We start from the raw sequence: 21,846 nt of genomic DNA, 5'->3' as shown, positions 1-21,846 counted from the left end.
TAATGTGTTAATTTCTTCTGTACAGCAAAGTGACTAAGTTATACATATATATATTCTTTTTCATATTCTTTTCCATTATGGTTTGTCACAGAATATTTAATATTGTTCCCTGTGCTATACAGTAGGACCTTGTTGTTATCCATCCTCTATATAATAATTTGCCTCTGCTAATTACAAATTCCCATTCCTCCCCTCTCCTACCTCCCCTTCCCCTTGGCAACCACAAGTCTGTTCTCTATGTCTGTTTTGTTTCATAGATATGTTGACTTGTATTTTAGAGTCCACATGTAAGTGATATCATATGGTATTTGTCTTTCTCTTTCTGATTTACTTCATTTGGTATGAATAATCTCTAGGTCCATCCATGTTGCTGCAAATGACATTGTTTCATTGTTTTTGATGGTTGAGCAATATTCCATTGTGTATGTGTGTGTATATATATGTGTGTGTGTGTGTGTGTGTGTGTGTATATATATATATATATATAAAAGATGTGATATATATATGTGTGTGTGTATATATATCCCACATCTTTTTTATCCATTCATCTGTTGAGGGACATTTAGGTTTTTTCCATGTCTTGGCTGTTGTAAGTAGTGCTGCTAAGAACATAGGGGTACATGTACCTTTTCAAATTATATTTTTGTCTGCATATATGCCCAGGAGTGGGATTGCTGGATCATATGGCAACTCTATTTTTATTTTTTTGATGACCCTCCACACTGTTTTCCGTAGTGGCTGTACCAATTTAACATTCCCACCAACAGCATAGGAGTGTCCCCTTTTCTCCACACTCCCTCTAGCATTTATTATTTGTAGACTTTTTAATGATGGCCATTCTGACTGGTGTGAGGTGATACCTCATTGTAGTTATGATTTGCATTTCTCTAATAATTGGCGATACTGAACATCTTTTCATGTACGTTTTGGCCATCTGTATGTCTTCTTTGGAGAAATGTCTATTTAGGTCTTCTACTTTTTGGATATTATGAATAATCCTACTATGAACATTTGTGTACAAGTTTTGTGTGAACATGTTTTCAATTCTCTTGGGTGTATACCTAAAGGTGGAATATCTGTGGCATATGGTATCTCTATGTTTAACTTTTTGAGAAATTGCCAAATTGTTTTTAACAGCTGCACCATTTTATATTCCCACCAGCAATGTTTGTGATTCCAACTTCTCTACATCCTCACCAACACTTGTTATATTTTCTCTATTTTTTTTTTAATGGACATCCTTGTGGTGTCAAGTGGTATCTCACTGTGGTTTTGACTTACATTTCTCTAATGATGAATGATGTTGTGCACATTCTTCGATGTTGTGTTTATTGACCATTTGTATATCTTCAGTAGAAAACTGTCTATTCAAGTCCTTTGCCCATTTTGTAATTGAGTTATTTCTCTTTTTGTTGTAAGAGTTATTTTTCTATTCTGGATACTAGCTGCTTATAAGATATATAACTTGGAAATATTTTTATCAATTCTGTGGTTGTCTTTTCATTTTATCAATAGTGTCTTCTGTGGCACAATGTTTTTATATTTAGAAAAAATCCAGATATTCTATTTTTTCATTTGTAGCTTTTGATTTTGGTGTCATACCTAGGAAATCTTTGACAAATCCAAGATCATGTGAATTTACACCTATGAGTCCTTCTAAGATTTTTAGAGTATCAGCTCTTACATTTATGTTTGTGATTTTTTCTGAGTTAATTTTTGTATATTGTGTGAGGGGTCCAAATTCTTTCTTCTGCATGTGGATAGTCAGGTTTCCCAAAACTATTTGTTGAAAATATTATAATCCCCCATTGAACACTCTTGGTTGAACTTTTGTCAAAAATCAGTTGACTATAGATGAATGGGTTTATCTCTCAACTCTCAATTATTTTCCCTTGATTTATATGTCTAGCTTTGTGCCAGCATCACATTGTATTGATTTGCTACTAACAGCTACTACTACTAGCTAGTAGCTACTACTAGCTTTGTAGTAAGTTTTAAAATAGGGAAATGTGAGTGCTCCAACATTATTCCTATTTTTCAAGACTGCTTTTGCTATCTGGGGTCCCTTGCATTTCTTATAAATTTTAGAATGAGTTTGTCCTTTTCTGCAAAAAAGGACTTTTCATCAGTATTGCATTAAATCTGTACATCAATTGGGGAGTATTGCCACTTTAATGATACTAAGTCTTCAATCCATTAACAGAGGATGTCTTTCCATGTATTTAACTCTTCTTTAATTTATGTAAATATGTTTTGTAGTTTTCAGCATACAAATCTTACACTTATTTGGTTGAATTTTTTTCCTAGTTATATTATTCCTTTTGATGCTATTGAAAATAAAATTGTTTTCTTAATTTCATTTTCAGATTGTTCATAGCTAACATATAGAAATACAATTGAATTTTTGTATATTAATGTTGTATCCTGCAACTTTGCTGAACTCATTTACCAGCTCTGATTATGTGTCTATGTGTGTATTCTTTAGTATTTTTTATGTATGTAAGATAATGCCACCTGCAAGTAGTTTTACTTCTTCCTTTCCAATCTTGATAATTTCTAAAAATTTCTTCTTGCCTAAATGCCCTGGCTAGTAATCCTATACAGTGCTGAATAAGAGTAAAAAGAACAGATATCCTTGTCTGCTTATCTTAGAGACAAGGTTTTAAGTCTTTCATCATTAAGTATGATGTTAGCTGTGGATTTTTCAGAGATGTCCTTTATAAGGTTGAGGATTTTTTTTCCATTCTTGTTTGTTGAGTATTTTTATTACAAAAGTGTGTTGTATTTTGTCAAATGCTTTTTCTGTGTCTATTGAGGTGATCTTTTTTTCTTTATTCTATTAGTATGATATATGACATTAATTGATTTTAATATGCTCAAGAAATCTTGCATTCCTGGAATACGTCCTACCTGGTAATTGTATATCATGCTTTTTTAAAATACTGCTGAATTCCATTGGTTAGTATTTTATCTATATTCATAAAAATGTTGATTTGTAATTTTTTTTCCTTATTATATCTTTTTCTGACTTTAGAATTAGGCTAACACTGGCCTCATAGAATAAGTTAAGAAGCATTTATTTTCTATTTTTTGGAGGAGTTTGAAAAGGATTGGTATCAATTCTTTTTTAAATATTTGGTGTGATACACAAATGAAGACATCTGGCCCTGGGCTTTTCTTTGTTAGAAATTTTTCCATTACTAGCTCAATCTCTTTAGGTCTATCCAGATTTTCTATTTCTTCTTGAATCAGTTTTGGTAGGTTGTGTGTTTCTAAGAATTTGTGCATTTCATCCAGTTTACCTAATTTGTTGAAATATAATTATTCATATTATCCCATTATAATTCTTTTTATTTATGTAAAGTGAGAAGTAATGTCATTATTATAATTCCTGATTTTAGTAGTCTTCTCTTTTTTCTTCATCAGTCTATTTATAGATCTATCTGTTTTTACGGATTTTTCTATTTCTTTAATTCCCTATTTCAGCTATTTCTCTTCAAGTCTTTATTTCCTTCCTTCTTCTTGCTTTGGGTTTAGTTTTCTCCTCTTTTTCCAGTTACTTAAGATGGAGAATTGATTTACAATCTTTTCCTTTATTAAAGTAGACATTTAGATCTAGATCTTTATCATTTTTCTTTAAGGACCGCTTTTGCTGTATCCCACAAGTTTTGCTATCTTGTGTTTTTATTTTCATTCATGTCAAGTATTTTCTAATCTCTCTTGTGATTTCTTCTTATTTGTTATTTAGGAGTATGTTGTTTAATTTCCACATACTTGTGAATTTTCCAGCTTAAATGATCAACCCAGTAGTTATCAAGGATACTGAAAAGCCTTTTATACAGTAGACATCTTCAAAGTGGGCAAAGCAGCAAGACCTGTGAAGCTAGTATCTAGAACTCTGGCAAGACCCTGTCCAACCCCACTACTACCATCCTGCATCTTCTTTATTTTGTCCCTATACCCTGTGAAAGTACTTGAGGAGAAGGATAAAAGTGACGATGGTGTCTACTCTAATTTCTCTGTCAAATATTACTACAGGCAGGAGAACACATTCTCAAATAGCTCTACCTCAATTCCAGCTTATCCATTGTTCTCCCACCTTCCCAGCTCCATCCCCTGCTGTCTGGACATGGTGGATGAAGAGAATAAAACATAAGTACAGGCTATTTTAAAAGGGTGGAGTGGTTGAGTAGAAAAATTTTAGTTTAGTCTTCTTTTCTCTCCATCATCATGGCATGTGATAGTAAGACCTTCCTTCATAAACTAGTGAAGACCATGAGAAGTAGGTAATTGTCCCATTTCTAAAGATTTTCAAAAAGATAAAGTTCCAGATTAATTTTTAATTTTCTTTTATTGTTTCATCCTTTAACATGGAAATAGCAAGAGAGCTCTACCCTTATTTTCCTTAAAAAAAGCAGTTCATGGGAACATCAGTTTTGCGAAGGAACCAACCATCATTTCCATGATCTCTTCAATATATGTTCTTTCCACTAACACTGATAGTTCAATATTTTGCTGTCACAAAGCAGCATAAATAACACTGATGATGATTCTATTGAGAAAGTCCCCAGGGTACAAAAGTTAAACCTAGTTAATTTAGCACATCTTTCTGTGTGCCACACATGCCCTGAGCATATAGTTAGTAAATTACTCAGAATCTGTACTTTCCTGTCTTAATATTTTAAATGCATATGAGTTGTGTATATGTTTTTTTTAAAGAAACTCCTGTTTTAGTGAAATAAAAAATGAATGGCAACCTAGAACACCTCATAATCCATTATGCAAACATTTTCATTAAAATTTTTATGATAGTTTCTGTGCAATAAGTTTCCATGCTCAGGTCCAACTACCCCTGCAGCATGGTTCCAGCATGAAGCACTGAAGTGACATCTTTAATATTTGACCTAAGGAAAAGGATAAGGCATATGAAAAGTGTTATCTCTTAACATATATTTAGTATATTTTGTAGTCTAAGCTACTTGTACAGATAAAATGAACTTAATAAATGACATTAAGTTATTTTTCAGTTTTTAATAGACACTCTTGGGGGGTCAGTAGTTTCCGGAGTCTACACAAATTCTTGTTACTGATAGGTGTGGATATACCCATGATATAAGACTTGAGAGGGTTGATGAAAAAATTCATGAAGAGGGCAAAAACCCTGCCCCACAATTGAACTAAATCAAAAGTTGATGTGCTCCTACATGTTAGTAATGATTGCAAAGGCTTAGTGTGCACCTCATGTAATGGACATAGTGAGTTAATCCTCTAGACAGGGCAGAAAGCCTGCATAACTTTCTTTAGTACATAGTATGGTGCTTTGTACACAATAGACAATAACTGAATACTGTGCTTGACTACAAAAGAAATTGAAATATAAGAAAATATAACACTAGACAAGCAAATTTCTTTTTTAAATTTCTTTAGCCACTAAGAAACAAACACAAATCTCCATCATTCTTGCTATGCCAGGCTTTACAGTAGTGCTTTCATAATATTTTAAAGATAGAACCACATTAAAACATCTCTATTTAAGGAGCAAACAAGGGAAAACAACCAGGCAAAATTCCGAGAATAGAAATGACCAAAGTAGTTTGGGAAAAGTGTAGTATTCAGACAAGCCACTGGGTGAGGAGAAGGCAGGGGTAGGAATATTTTTTGAGAATGGTAAAGTCCTTTTTAGTGTCAACTTATGCCAGGGTCAAATAAGAGAATGACTGAAAGTTATCCGTGTGCAGCACTAGTGGCAACAATTTTGGTAGAGTGATAGAAGTGGTAAGAGAGAAAAAAGAGGACCCAGGATAAGTATATGCTGGATGTCAGCAGGTCAAAGGAGTTAACTCGCAATGGTTTCTGTTTTCCCTGCTGAGTGGGAGGAAAGGTTGTCTCCTGGGAGTGAGGGTAAGTGTTTTGGAGAGATGAGAGTGAGTTTGAAATAGTTGCTGTGAAGAATGGGTGAGAGAGCTGACCAGGCAGCCCTGTGAACCTCACTGGGGTTGCAGACCATGACCGTAGAAGGTCACAAATGTTTTAGTGGAGAACCAGGGACTGCTGTGAAGTTTCCTCTTACTCTCTGGGTTTCTTTTGAAGATAAGGACTGTATCTTAGGTTTCTAACCTCAGCAGATAACATAATGCCTGAATTCTATATAATGATCTATAATTATTTACTATGTAACGAAATGCTGACCTATGTCATAAGATGTCAACAGCAACTATTGACTTATTCATGGACATCAACAGATAAATAAACTTCCTTGTTTTCTGTCTATGCCAACTATGTCCCCAAACTCTCACTATAGTTCTCCCTTCTAATCCCTCTTTCTCTGTGGCCCAGTATTTTCCCAGTCAAGTGATGGTGATCATAGAATACCAGTCATCTATCAAATTTAGTAATTGCAAAATCTTTCCAATGGAGATTCTTGGCATCATGGCTGTATTAGGGAAAAACCCAGAAAAGAGAAAAGCCTACTTGTATAATGAAATGTCCTTCTTGATCCTCATTTCCAAACTGATTTCCATCACAGAAATATACTATTCCTTAATGGTAAGCAATAGTTTCAATTTCAGTTCATACAATCAGTATCTTTAGTGTTAGATCAACAGTATTAGAACTCTATATTTTGTGCTAACCAAATAGAAAAACATCCTATTTCCTTTGTACTATAAAACTCTAGATAGAGTTAATTCACAATTAAAACTTGAATTAAAACTCTAAACTGGTTCAGTGAAAGACAACCAATGATCAAGAACATTGTCTCTCATTAGCTCTGTTTTCTTAATACCTTGTGATGACTTTTGTTCCCGTGTGTATGGTTAGAAGTAAACAATGATGATTATAAAAAAAAAAAAAAAAAGAAAGAAAGAGTCTAGGATTGTATTCTACATAGACTAATGTGAAGGAATCAAGTTGAATGCATGATGGCCAATCTCAGCCATGTCATAGGATAGCTGGAACAAGATATATTTCACATCAATTCAAAATAATTTCTGTGCTTTTCCATTCATTTTAGCTGTATTGAAGAAGGGGACAGGCTGGGACTCAGGAAGATCACATAGCTGATGGCTTTCAAAATGAGACTATATGTGATGTATAAGAACATCAGGCCTTCGTTCTAAATTGTGCAGGCACTAGTCTTCATTTAAAAAGTATGCCAGAAAAAATATTGCCTGATCACAGCCATGTTTTAAGATCTTCAATGCTTGTCTATGATTAGGGGGTGAAATGGCTTTAAATTTTTTTTTTTTTTAGAAATTCTGGCTTTCTGTGAAGATCAGCCTCTTCCTAAGCTGCATCAACTTCAAATATTCTGCTGGCAGTGTCTGCACAAGAGGCTGCTAGGCTTCAGTCTGCTCGGGCCCTGGGATTCTACAGGGTCTAGAATCCTATGGTGCATGTCTATTCATTTCAAATAGTTTTCAAAAATAGAAAAAATGTGAGAGGATGAATGCTTAATATTAAATGAAAGGGATCTTGTGCTACAAAGCACACATTCTGCCTCTGTTGTATAGAATCATAATTTTGAGGTTGAAGTTTATATTCTTAATGTAATTTCAAAGTGGAACATAGCTTTTAAAACAGTAAAACAATAAAGGTGGCCATGCATAGCTTACAGATATGGCTGTGCTGATAATGCCTACACCGTGGTGTCAGGGTTCTCCATGCATAGGTTACTTTTAAAGCCAGTCAAGATACCTAGGTAAGTATTAAAACACTTGAACCATACTCTGAGAAAATAAGGAGCAAGCGAGGGAGATGCCTGTGAGTTTTGTATAAACACTTCTCATACTGAGACTTAAATTCTCATTTTGTTTCTACCTGGGTTCTCCAGGCACTCTACATAATGTTAATTATATCTTACAACTCCAGGATATCATTAAGAATATGTGAAATCCTCATTTATATTATTTTCAATTTGCATGTATTCTTATCTATCTTTTGGACTTGAAAAATTATAAAAAGGTAAAAAATCAAAAAGTCAAACAAAAATTTCCTTATGAATCTCAATGATGAACATGGAATATGTACTTGGTGGTACCCTGTACCCACTAAATAGAATTTGGTGCTTATAGCTACATGTGTTTTACTTTCCAGGCTATAAGATAGAAGGCCATTAATGGATTTCTAGTTTCAAACAAGGCATCTTTAGTTAGAAAATGCAAATGAAAATTTTAGTAACCAGTCCTCTTGCACAATACTTGCCTTACACGTGAGAGGTGGTTTTGGAAATCAGTCACATCCACTTTCATTTTCCTTACCTGGACAATATTTTCAAATGCATTAACTTCTAATTTAGGTTATTAAGTATATGACAAATCTGAATATCCATTGTGCATTTAATTTCATATTTTAACATTTTTATCAACTTACACGAAGAGACAGCTGTAGAATACTTTTATTTTAGGATCAATTATACCATATTGATAAATGAAAATGACATTGTACCTTATTATTATCATTAATAAAACCATTCCTTCAATGGGAAACTTCTATCTTTTTTTCCGAAGGCTCAAGCTTTTCCTTACCAGTGTATATCACGTGTCTTCTTTCAGGAAACAACAGATAAATGAAAAAAGAAAGAGAAACAGTTTACACCATAACTTTTACCATTGTCTTCCACCTCCCGCGCCCTCCCTCCTGCCCACAAGCAAACATAAAAAAATTATTTGAACTTGCCGGAAAGAGTTTGCTGTGACTAATTGCCTTTCTGGTGTGTGTGTGCCACACTTCATTTTATGATTAAGATTTCTGACTCAAGAAATTGTCAGCAAAAGACAATATATCAAAGTTTAAATATCAGTAATAAAACAGTACAGGAGATATTCTGTGACTACTTAGAACTGAAAGCGTTTTATTGAAAAAGGTTTGTTTTCTTTGGCAGCCTTCCATGACCTCCTACTGTTGACAAAACTAGCAGCCTGTCCTGTTTGAAGTGTAACTGCGAGCAGAAGCTGCTGCTTCAGAGCATTACAGGATTTATCTCTAATATTTTCATTGAACACACTCGCGATATACCTTACATAATCTTTAAATTATAGGAAAATGCTAGAAGGGTGTTCTGCAAGTCACAGGCTGAAGTCAGGGGGGAGATTTATGGCTCTTTCCAGTCGACATTTGTGACTGACCTACAGCACACCAGGGCTGCTATTTCCCTTTCCTGATTCATGATAAGTGCAGCTGCCTCCAAATAAGCCCCCCGAGCCCATTAATGCTTAGTCCATTCGCTTATGGTAAATATGCACATCTCCAGTCTCACTTTTTAATGTTCAGCTGTGATGAAGTTGAATAGAAAACCAGGTTGCCTTAGCTTACTTGAAACCCTTTGCCAAGTGCCTTGCCATCAAAGCGTGGGTGCCCCAAAGTCCACCTTACCTCCGGCTCTAATTAAGGTGATGCTTTCCAGTCTAGTTTACTCACAAAAAAAATTGCAAAATCGTTTTCCCCTTGCAACCTGGGTTTTAAGGTCCTGGTCTGTGATGCCTTCCATTTTTCGCTGCCAGCACCCTATCTAATTAACAAAATTGCATCAAGATTGATATGAAGGTAAATATTAAAGGCACAAAAGGGAGGGGAAAACAAATTATTTAAAATGTCAGAAAAGCCAAGACATTCATCTTCCCCGCCGCAATTTGTTTTTCATTAATAAAATATACATTGTTTTCCACTCGGAAAAGTTATTAGTGGCAACACAGTCTTCATGAAGCTTTGTCTCTTCCAAAATGAAGTCTTTGTTTAGACGTTGGTGATGGGGGTTTTGTGTCATTGTCTAATCTGTCAGATTAGATGAGCAAGTGTATTTAGGGGTGTAAAGATGTGCAGCCACACCTGCTGTGCAAAGCTGTGAATTCACAACTCTTCTGACTATTAAAATGTGTTATGCTGGGAGCTCTTTTGTTGTAATAAAACTGTTGGTGGTTGCGTGTTTGAAGTGGCGCAAGTGTCAGGCCTTATTACAATCATAATAATCACACCAAAAGTAACCTCATATTTTGACCATTTAATGTTAATGTGGAACAAATTAAAGGCTAAGCACCTAATAGATTCGGAGATGTTAAATTGACTTTGCACTCAAATTTTTCTAAGCAAAAACAGAAGTCCATTAATGAAATAATAGTCACGGTCCAGAAAAAACTATAGTCATCTAAAGAAGAGTTTTGAAATAATATAGGAAGCAGACAAAGGATACACAACAAAATATGAAGCCAATGTTGTGACAATAAAATTATTGTCAGGAGAATGCTATTAAATGTGATCCTTAAAGAATGCCAATTATAATTTCTTTATTTGTTGATGTCTGTGCTCGTCATATGAACATACTATGATATTTTATTCCCTCAGCTAAATATTGGATTGTGCCTAAGCAGAGATAATGCTTTCTATTTATCCCTAATGACAAGGCCAGTTTTTTTTTTTTTTTTGCAGGTTCTATTATTTTACTGTGCTAAAATGTGGCTACATTTAATAATCTTTTATAACAAAGCAAAACAAGATAATATTAACTGCCTCACTTATTAACTCACCATGCACTTTCTAAAACCTACTTTTCTACCTAATTTGTCTTTTTATTGTGTTTTTTCCCCCCTTTGGCATGTTGGTGTTCTTTAAAGAATGTCTAAGAAATCTATAGGAATTTCTTTAGTGTAAGTTAGCAGGGTATTGGCTGAAGAAAAAGAAATTTTTTTTTCAGTATTCTAAAAAATTTTAAAAGGGAATGGAAAAAAGAAAAGAACAAAATGCTAAGCCAAAAGAGCCTCTCTTGTCACTTTTATAACACTAAGCAGCTTGTGGCAGGTTTAATAGACCCTAATCTAGAGAGGCCTTTTTAGAGACCTTAGACCTGTATGGCCTCATTAATTCAAACTGTACGTGACAGTTCAGAGGTGTCCTAAACCAGCCATTACGTGCATAAACAGGCTCGGATGCCAGCGTGGCACGTACACTGTCCTCAGATCAGAATTTGTCATCCTCTATAACTATGATTAGAGAAAACCTCTAAAACAGAAGAATTTTTTTCCTCTATAAATACTAATGAAGTCTGATCATGAGGTCCAGTTCATTCCCTTCCAAAATAGACTTTAAAATATTTTAACACTAACCTAGAAGAAGATAATGCAAACTTAACAGAGTAAAGATACTGGTTAAAAATAATTGAAAGATATTGGCCTCCTTCAACTCTCCCCAAATTGTCATTTTATGGAGACTCAGGCATACAATTAGGTCGTTCTCATTTGACAATCATCACCATGCTGAGACCTGGATCTCATATGTGTAACATCTGGATTGTCCTGCAGATGTAGCAGGGTGACAGCTTCACACATTCCTTGAAAAGAGGCATCCACACACTGACAGTTACTCATCATTCAGAAAAAGAAAAAAAAAAAGAATGAAATGGAAGAAAGATTTTCCTCCTGACTCTTAATTTAGGCTAATCTATGTAAATACATTATCTAATAACAACCAGCACAAGAACAGTTTTCCTGCACAATTGGAAATTGCAGCTGGTCCAAATTATAACAAGAAATATTTTACCTTGTGATGAAAAAGGGAAAAAGTTTTACTGAAGGCCAAACTTTATATAAGAAAGGAAATTAAGAGTAATTGAAGATTCGATTTAATTTAATTAACTTTGTAATAATCTTAAATTACTTCTTTTTTAATCCTTATATAAATGCCCAATAAAGACATTGAATGTGAAAATGTTAAAATAATATGTAAACCTAGTATTTTAATTAAATCAACACCAAACTAATTTCTAGCCATTACTTGTTGAAAGAAGTCTTCTTGATAACAGGATTGTTCATCCTAAAGCTTTATAAAGTAATAAATATATATATATAAAAATATGTGAAAATTAATACATACATATGTATTTTTCTTTTTAAGCTGAAATTTTCTGCAAACCTGTAATGTTTACTTTATACTTAGTCTTCCTAACAACATTGGTGTTTTAATTGCTTACATTTTCCTCAGAACCTTGTGCCCTTGTTTTCCAGGCCAATTTTATTCTGGATAAGCAATATACTGATTCTGTTTAAAACTTTCCTGCACAGATGACATATTTTAAAAAGGCAGATATACAAAGACTGGTTTCCATTTCCTGAAATTAATGAAAGTCACTGTATGCAATGGATCTTTAGGCGAGAAAATACATTATTTTATGGAAGATATTAAAAAATGTTATGCAGACTTCTCTTGCTCTGCATTATATCCAATCCAGCTACAAAGATTCAATACTCTGACTTACATTTTTACGTGCTGGATTAGTCTTTATATTTGTTTTGATAGAAAAGCAGGCAACAGCCTATTTCATGGACAATAAATTCAAGATAGTAATGATGAGATAGTATTGCCTCAGCTAAGTACACCCAGATTGGAGGGTCACATATTTGACCTCGATCTAGTATGGTCCTTAATGAATCTATATACTTGATTAGGGTTACTGTCTTTTTATGGCTCAAAATAGCTTTGCATGGAAAACTAGCTCATTTTAAGTGGAGCTGAAAGAATCATTTTGCTTCCAACACATCTCTAAAACTTTTCCAAAAACTTTTAAATGCTTGCTTTAAAATTCTAACCTCCCAGAAAGCTGTCCTTCCCCTTGCCAATTCTGGTTTTGTTTCACAACCTTCATTGCATATGGAAAAAATTCTTCTCTGCCACCTTTTAATGGTATGAAAAATTCTATTTTTCAAATAATCAGTATAATTACTGAGATATTGCATTAAAGCCCTAGTCTTGCAGAATTTTTCAGGTCTTCCTTACCTATCCTGTTTCACAAAAGAGAATTGAAGAATTGATGTTGGCATGTCATGTTGAGAGATTTGTTTAAGTAACAGTAAAAAGCAATCAACAGTAAGGATTAGAACTCGGAGCCATTATATGTCTTTTGTTCTATTTTGTGTGCTTTGTTCCCTTTATTCATTCATTTTTATTAGTATTCTGTCAGCTTCAAAGTAAGTGGGGTTTTTATAGGGTCCAGTCCCAGATATTACCGTTAATGTTCCGGTTAGCATGCACTGCACCTTCTTTATTATGCAATGGTCTTTTACAGTCTCCCTGCTTCCTCGGAGTAGCTCTCTCCTTATCTGTGCTTCCAACTCCATCTGTCTGTCTCTCTGCTTCTCTCACTGCATCGCTCACTCTTAATTCAGGGAAGTGATTTCTTACCTCTTGTCACTCTCCTTCTTTCTTCCACTCACTCTCAATCAGAACTCGTTTCCTGATTCCGTGACTGCTCTGGACTCATGTATCTCCCTCACTCCCTTCCTCTTTCAGAATCATGATTGAGATTCTTCCTATCCTCTTCTTCTTTTTTTTTAAATGCAGCTTCTGAAAACCTTCTTTTCTTTCTTTATCGTCTTCTACCTTTTAGGACTTGGAATGTAGACAAAATTAGACAGTAAAATACTGATTTCACATTACTAGGTACACTCCTGAAGAAATAAATATTTTCTAAAAGTTTCTAAAAGTATGAAATGGTAGGCTTCCGTGATCTTACTCATTAACAAATGTAGTGAACATTTTAAATCAAGGGTATTTGGAGATGAAATGGTTACTTCTTAGGTGTGAGTTATTGTCTCTAACAATGACAAAAAAATGAGAATACAAATAGACAGGTTGTTCATACTTCCAGTTGTGTTTTCTAGTGTTGGACTCATGTCTGAATCTGGAAAGAGCAAAAGTGTTGGGATTTTAAGTCTTTTATATACCACTTCATATGCTTAGATTGCTTTTATGTTGTTACTCCTCCACATTCTAAAATGTGTTGGTCACACATTCTTTTTAATATATGATCTTGGTTGGATGTATTTACACCAGAATTACAGTGCCAGAATAGTTAAGTCATTCTAACAATATCAGAAATTTCACGTGGAATTCAATAGTTACAAGGATTTTTAAAATAGCATTATATATCCCTAAGCCCTTCACAGTGAATACAGTAGAAAGGTCAATCTGTTTTTCCTAAGTTTTAAAGGTAAAACAAAAATGCAATTTAAAAAGAGACAACTGCATCTATTTTAGACCTTCTTTCTCACTTGGGTTACGAACAAGGTAAAATTTCAGTCAGACACCACCAAAAGTAAGCATCACAGAAATGACCATTTTAATATATACTTTAATTCCATATCATTACAATTTTGAATGGGAATTCTTTAGTAACTCTCTCAAATGAATGCTGCCTTAAAAGAAAAATACCTCTATTGGCATAGAAATCTCCAAATACTAATGAAAGTGAAAAAGGCTAGGAAAAACCAACAAACTTTAGGGGAAAATAAACCTCAGAGTTAAAAATAAATTGAGGACACTAGAGCAATCTCTACTATCTCTGTAACATAATTTGTAAATTAATTTTTTTCATCAGTAAGATAATGACACAAGTGCTCTTCCAATAATTACTAGGAAAAAAACAAAACAAAACACGCTGAATGATATAAATGTAATTCAAAGGGAAATACATTGATTTTTCTTTGCTCCATGTAATTGTCACATAAGTAGGCCGTAAGCTATGATGTAGGCAACACCCACAGCTTATTGGAAGCAAGCTTGCATTTCCATAGTCCATTTTCACATACCCTAATAAACAGAATAAAATATTTAACATGACGGTAAAGCTCAGTTTTCTCCCACCTCTTCTTGACAATAATTCCGTAGCTCAATATCCTGTACATTTTTGCTTGAGAGGGTGAAGTTTTCTTTTTTTTTTTTTTTTCCGGTGGTATTAATCTATTTTGCTGTCTTAGCAGGGATACATTAACCAGGATGAACTCTGAACACGTTTTTATTTCTTACCATAGAAAATACAGCTAGATAGCTCATTAAAATGTATCAGTGAATAATAACTTCTTCCTTTAAATTAACTAATATCTAAGTTTAATGAAGCTCCATTTATAGTGATTTTCTGGCTGAAGTGCTCTTCTCTCTGCCTAATTATGTGCACGGCTTTCAGACAACAAGGCGTGTCTTTAACATTAGATAAGAACCTGAGCTTTTATCTCAATCAATAGTCTTTAGCCTTTGAACTCGTGTCAGAGGAAGACCAGTCCGTCATGTTCAGTTCTACCTGATCTCTTTTTCTTCTTGATGCATGCTGCCATTTACAAAAGAAACACACACACACACTCACGCATGCTCACACACACCCAGGCACACACCTAAGATATAAGCAGGCAAAGTGTTTAGATTATTTGTCTGTCTGTGTGTGTGTATGTGCATGCGCACAAGCATGTGTGGACAGGATCCTTTATAGCTGTAAAGATGTGTGACTGTAATGATGATGTTAAAATTTTCTTGTTTCCTTTCACTGGGCTTTGTGTATCTCAAAGGAGCCCCATATGGTGCTCTTTGTCCGTGTCATTACCTCGTTACAGCCACTGTCTGCCAGCCAAAGGTAGAGCGAACGCTGCAGCTGTAGACAGCGATACAACTGGAATTGTCTAAGGTCAACAGTGCCGTAATTACTTTAAAATGTCAGCGTACAATAAAATACAACAGTTCATCTGGCAGAAAGCAAATTAGCTTTGACCGTAGCGTAATTACCCTTTTCTCGGCACCATTAGAAGAGATCAAATCTCCACATTCACTGTTTGAGGAAAGGCCATCAGAGTACACTCTACCTGACAAGGATGCACATTTGCCATTTTGAGATGTAATTAATTGTCCCTATAATAGAAATTTTTATATTTGACTCTGGAATTGAAATGTGTAATAACCTGGCTTCTTCATTTTAACCATTTTGATGCTGGAAAGAAAGGTCTGTTTTGCCAAGTGCAAATAAGCAGTATCAGTATCATCCAGAACATATTTTTCGTTTTGATGACAGTTAGCTCTACAGCAGGAGTGATTTTTCTGAAGTCACCTGCACGCATATTAAGAATGGTACTAATATCTAGATACTACATCAGAGGAACCAAATTAAGAGCATTAAACTCTTCCTTTTATACCTTCTTTTTCTTCTTTGCATGTATATTTCCTAGCTGGCTGGGATAATGTGAAGTGGCTTTATACTGACTTATTAAAGGTGGATTTCTGCCAGTGATCTTTGCCTATGCTTCCACCTCACACACAAGGGCAATCTAGGTAAAAGAATGCCCCTTCCCCCTCTCCCACAGGATTAATGTGTCATTATGCTAAGACATCCTCTTTTTTTTCCAAAGACACTCATCATTAATGGTGGAGGGTACAAAAGCACCAATGATATAGTAATTTGATTAACTCAGAAACAAACAGCAAGGAGCTGACCAGTGACAGTCCCTGTAGGGCAGAGACTTCACTGCTCGTTGACTTTCATTAATATTTAAGGGCGCCAAAGATGCTTTAAGCTCATTTGAAATGACTTAAGGTGTCTGAGCAGCATTTCTCCTTGTGACTGGCTGTAGATACACATGAAAAACAGCTGTTTTGTATCACAAGAGCCTTGCACTCTATTTAGGGAATTCCACCACCATAAAGATGTTTACGTTTTTTTTTTGATGTTTCATTCACTATGTTGTGGGCTTCTTCATAGTTTTTCAAATGAAAGCATGTTCTCGCGGGTTCAGAAATCTCCCTTTTGAGCACAGATTTCCTGGGGGGAAACCATCTATGAAACCAACAAGGAACTTTATAGTTGGCAAGAAAATTCTTAACGTGATCCCGTCTTATTGAACCCTTGCTAGTTTTAATGTGTTAAAGCCAAAACAATAAACAGGCTTTCTGGTAAAATCACCGTAGCATATCATTGATCAGTTTATCTCTTCAGAGCAGAAAATTATGGCATGTACTGAGCTTTCTCCCCAACTGCTGGCTTGCTTTGTTCTTCCTCAATGCCATTTATAACTCTTAGATCATTTCACAATGTAAGAAAAAATAAGGCCAGAAAAACATTTAAAAAATAAGGAAAATGGTCAGATAAAGTTTTTTAAATAGATGTGAACATTTAGAAGAAAAGAAAATTCTTTTTTTGAGGTCCATCTAGTTCTAGATTAAATCAAGATGCTGTGAATATATTTAATGGACAATTTGTAGAATTCAGGGAAATAAATATCACAGGGTGAGCTTGAAGGACCTAGTTAGACTGACACTTTTAAATGGGCGAGACCGACCAAACTGGAACTTTCGGCCCCCTGTGAACGGCATGAATTAATGGCTCACTGTTAAGTGGAAAGAGAAGTGATTTTTTTTCCACCCAATAATACTTGGAAGAGCTCTTGGCAGGCTAAACGGGCCTCTGAAATAGCCTGAAATTTGTATTAGCCTTGACTTTAACGCCTTTGACAATCTCACCCAAAGTCACCTTTACGCTCACATTTTCCCAACACAAACTCTCTGCTCCAGGTATACTGTCCCCACCTTCCACGTCCCCACCATGTAACTATGGGTCTCTCCACTTCAGTGCCCAAAATGCTCTCTCTGTGTTGCCTTCCCTACTGCTTATTACCCTCCAAATAAGATTGATATTCCACTGTCTGTCTCGGTAGTACATCCATAATGATGTCCTCCAAGTCCATTTCACAATTGTATCTTTCTCTTCTGAATATCTAAAAATTCCATCATTTGTGGCAATAATTCAGAAATTAAATGGTTTTCAGACTTTTTTGTATTCTTCCTCTTATTTCATTTGTATAAATCTTGTTTTAATAATCAAAATCAATTCTTATTAATGGCAATGATCACATATTAATTGTCATTGCTTCCACCACTGGTCTGCTAAAATGCTATGGACATAGTATCATTTTTAAAAAATATTAAATAAAATTACTTGTTCAAGAATTTGGGAAATTTGGCAAAAATATAAAGGTATTAGTGTGTATATAAAATTAGTGATTATTAATTACATATGTTCAAAGTGATTAAGAAAAATACAAAATGCTAGATTACTAGATCCAAACAAATGCTTCTTCAAATTTTTATATTAAATCCATCCATGACTCAAAAGCATAAACTTATTTTCACTTGATCCAGTGGCATAAGCTAAATAACTCAAAGTGAAAACATACTCGACAAATACTATAAATGATATAAAGCCAGGAAGATGTAAATCAAAAGCTAACATAGTTTGCTGTGTTACGTATTTGGTATCTGGAAAAAAATAAAAGCAAGCATTCTTGAGGAAATCACAAGATAGATTTACCAAAAGATGTTGTAAAACTGTAAAGAGAGAGATAAATCTTGGGGAAAAAAAGATTAAAACTAACATTAAGTGCAACAGTTAGAACTAACATGTTCCTTATGGAATTTGGCCTGCATTGCAGAAAGGCAAATAACCTGTATAGAAAACAATGCCCATCAGTTTTCCCCAATCAACTGAGCAATCATTTAAAGGCATCCAATTATTTAGTTGACATTTCCTTTACATTAGTAACCCCAATTGCTAAGATTATATTTTCAAAATGAGATATTTGTGAAAACTATCAGCCTACTCTACTTTTTTTCTTTAAATATTGCCACCAGAAAGCATTTCCTTTTCAGTTAATTGAAGTAATTAAATCTTTCTTCCCTTAAACTGCAAGTAGAATTGGACATGCAAGGCCTAGTACTGAGCTTCAGATGAAAAAGAGAAGTTTAACATGAGGAATTAAAGAAGTTTTAATTTATGCAGATTTATTTTTACCCTTTTCATAATAACCCTTAGTTTGGAGCTATTTAACTTTACATATAATGCCTAGCAATCTTTTTTTAATTTAATTTTTATTTTATATTGGAATACAGTTGATTTACAATGTTGTGTTAGTTTCAGGTGTACAGCTAAATGATTCAGTTATACACATACATATATCCATTCTTTTTCAGATGCTTTTCCCATATAGGCTATTACAGAATATTGAGTAGAGTTCCCTGTGTTATACAGTAGATCCTTTTTGATTATCTATTTTATATATAGTGATGTATATATGTTAATCCCAAACTCCTAATTCATCCCTCCCCCCATGTTTCCCATTTGGTAACCATAAATTTGTTTTTGATGTCTGTGAGTCTGTTTCTGTTTTGTAAATAAGTTCATTTGTATCATTTTTTTTTAAGATTCCACATATAAGTGATATCATATGATATTTGTCATTTTCTCTCTACTTCACTTAGCACGATAATCTCTCAGTCCATCCATGTTGCTGCTAATGGCATTATTTCATTCTCTTCCATGGTTAATATTCCATTGTATGTATGTGCCACATCTTCTTTATCCATTCATCTGTCGATGGACATTTAGGTTGCTTCCACGTCTTGGCTATCATAAATAGTACTGCAATAAACATCGGGGTGCATGTATCTTTTCGAATTATGGTTTTCTCCAGATATAAGCCCAGGAGTGGGATTGCTAGATCATATGGTAGTTCTATATTTAGATTTTTAAGGAACCTCCATACTGTTCTCCATAGTCGTTGTACCAATTTACATTCCCACCAACAGTGTAGGAGGGTTCCCTTTTCTCCACACCCTCTCCAGCATTTATTGTTTGTAGATTTTTTGATGGCCATTCTGACCAGTGTGAGGTGATACCTCATTGTAGTTTTGATTTGCATTTCTCTGATAATTAGTGATGTTGAGCATCTTTTCATGTGTTTTTTGGCCATCTGTATGTCTTCTTTGGAGAAATGTCTATTTAGATCTTTCATCCATTTTTTGATTGGTTTTTTTTTGTTATTGAGCTGCATGAGTTGTTTGTATATTTTGGAGATTAATCCCTTGTCAGTTGCTTTATTTGCAAATATTTTCTCCCATTCTGTGGATTGTCTTTTCACTTTGTTTACGGTTTCCTTTGCTGGGCAAAAGCTTTGAAGTTTAATTAGGTCCCATTTGTTTATTTTTGTTTTTATTTTCATTGCTCTAGGAGACGGATCCAAAAAGATATTGCTGAGATTTATGTCAAAGAGTGTTCTGCCTATGTTTTCCTCTAAGAGTTTTATAGTATCTGGCCTTACATTTAGCTCTTTAATCCATTTTGAGTTTATTTTTGTGTATGGAGTTAGAGAATGTTCTAATTTCATTCTTTTACATGTAGCTGTCCAGTTTTCCCAGCACCACTGATTGAAGAGACTCTTTTCTCCATTGTATGTTCTTGCCTCCTTTGAAGTAGATTAATTGGCCATAATGCCTAGCAATCTTAATACATTTTCAGGAGTAGATTTGCTTGACTACTCTCTAAGAGAACTATTTCATGCCTTTACCTCTCTTGTTAAAACTCACATTCCTCCAGCCCTTCTCATTCTCAGCTGTTGACTTTGCTATTATTCCATTGACCAAAACAAACAAAAACAAACAAACAAATGACTTCTACCTTTGGCCAAGATGAGAAAAGAGGGACCAGGTTTACCCTCCAGACCCAAATAGCCAAAAAACAGATAAAATACAAAAAAAATAAAAAAGTTTTTAAGACAGTGGAAATCAAGCAACAAAGTATAGTGATTCCTGAGAGATGGGAAATCAATTAGGTAAGCTCTATTATTGCCACATTTTACTGCCTTAAGAGAGATTACAGGTTGGGTACAGGGAAAGAACACACTAGGAAACCCAGCACTCCTCCTGCATTGAGGAGATAGAGCTGAGAGTCTGGAGAGATGAAGGTAAGTATATGTCCCAGGGCAGAACACAAGAGAAGAGAGATCTGCATGAAGAGAGAGCCCCAGAGCCTGGCAGAAAAAACTCAATAGAGCAGTGATCAGAGTCTACATATGAAGAAACCACCCAAGGCCAGAGAAAGAACTATCCAGCAAGATTAAAGGGAACAGCGCCAAGACTCACACAGCATCTAGAATAATGCTTGTTATCACCAGCTAGATAGGAAAAACTGACAATTCATGGGACTCTGGGTAGAGTACTCGAGGACGACTTGCCTCAGTAGTGGGAAGTAAGTAACTCTAGACTAAGCACTGTTCCATATCTATCTTAAAAAATCATCCAAAAAAACCTAAAAAAATAAAACATTTCCCGAGTAACTTAATTTTGCTCCTAAGAAAAACTCAAGAATATTTATAGGAATACAAAATATGCAGCATCCAATGAGGTAAAATTAACGTCTGACATCCAATCAAAGATTACCAGACATGCAAAGAAGCAGGAAAACAAGATACATAATAAAAAATCAATCAATAAAAACAGACATTAGAATGAGCAGAAAGGAATTAAAACAATTGTTATAATTTTAAAAATTGTATATGTTAAAAAATTTAAGAAGAGACATGAAAGGTATAAAATAACAAACAACCAAACGAAACACCTAAATCAAACTTCTAAATAGCAAAACTACAATATCTGAGATGAAAAATAAATGGATGTGATTAGTGGAAAATTAGATTTCTCACGAATATAAATGTAAAATTCTAAACAAAATTTCAACATATATTTACAATGTATAGAAAAGGTAACACAACATGATCAAATGAGGTTTATCCCAACAATATAGGGTTGATTTATCATTAAAAAAATCAAACAATGCAATTCAGTACATTAACAAACAAGAAAAAAATGATTTTCTTAATAAATGAAGAAAAAGCACTTGACAAAATCCAACACCCATTTATAATAAAAACTCAGCAAACTGGGATTCAAAGGAAACTTCTCCAGCTTGATAAAGGGTATCTACCTACAGCTAACAACATATTAAATGGTGAAAGACTAAATTTTTCCCCATAAGAACAACAAGACAAATATACACACTCACCACTCTACTCAGTATTGTACTGTGGTTCTGGATGGTAAGGCAAGAAATATAGAAGGCATCCAGATTGTCAAAGAAGTGCAACTGTATTTATTTTTAGATGACATGGGCATTTAAATGGAAAATTCATGGAAAAATTTCAAAGGAACACTATAAGAACTAACAAGCAAGCTTGGCAAGTTTGCGGGATACAAAACAAATATATGTATAAAGTC

This window comes from Eubalaena glacialis, chromosome 4 (assembly GCF_028564815.1).
Source record: "Eubalaena glacialis isolate mEubGla1 chromosome 4, mEubGla1.1.hap2.+ XY, whole genome shotgun sequence".
NCBI lineage: Eukaryota > Metazoa > Chordata > Mammalia > Artiodactyla > Balaenidae > Eubalaena > Eubalaena glacialis.
The sequence above is the reverse complement of the archived record's forward strand: the minus strand, read 5'-3'. Positions refer to the sequence as shown.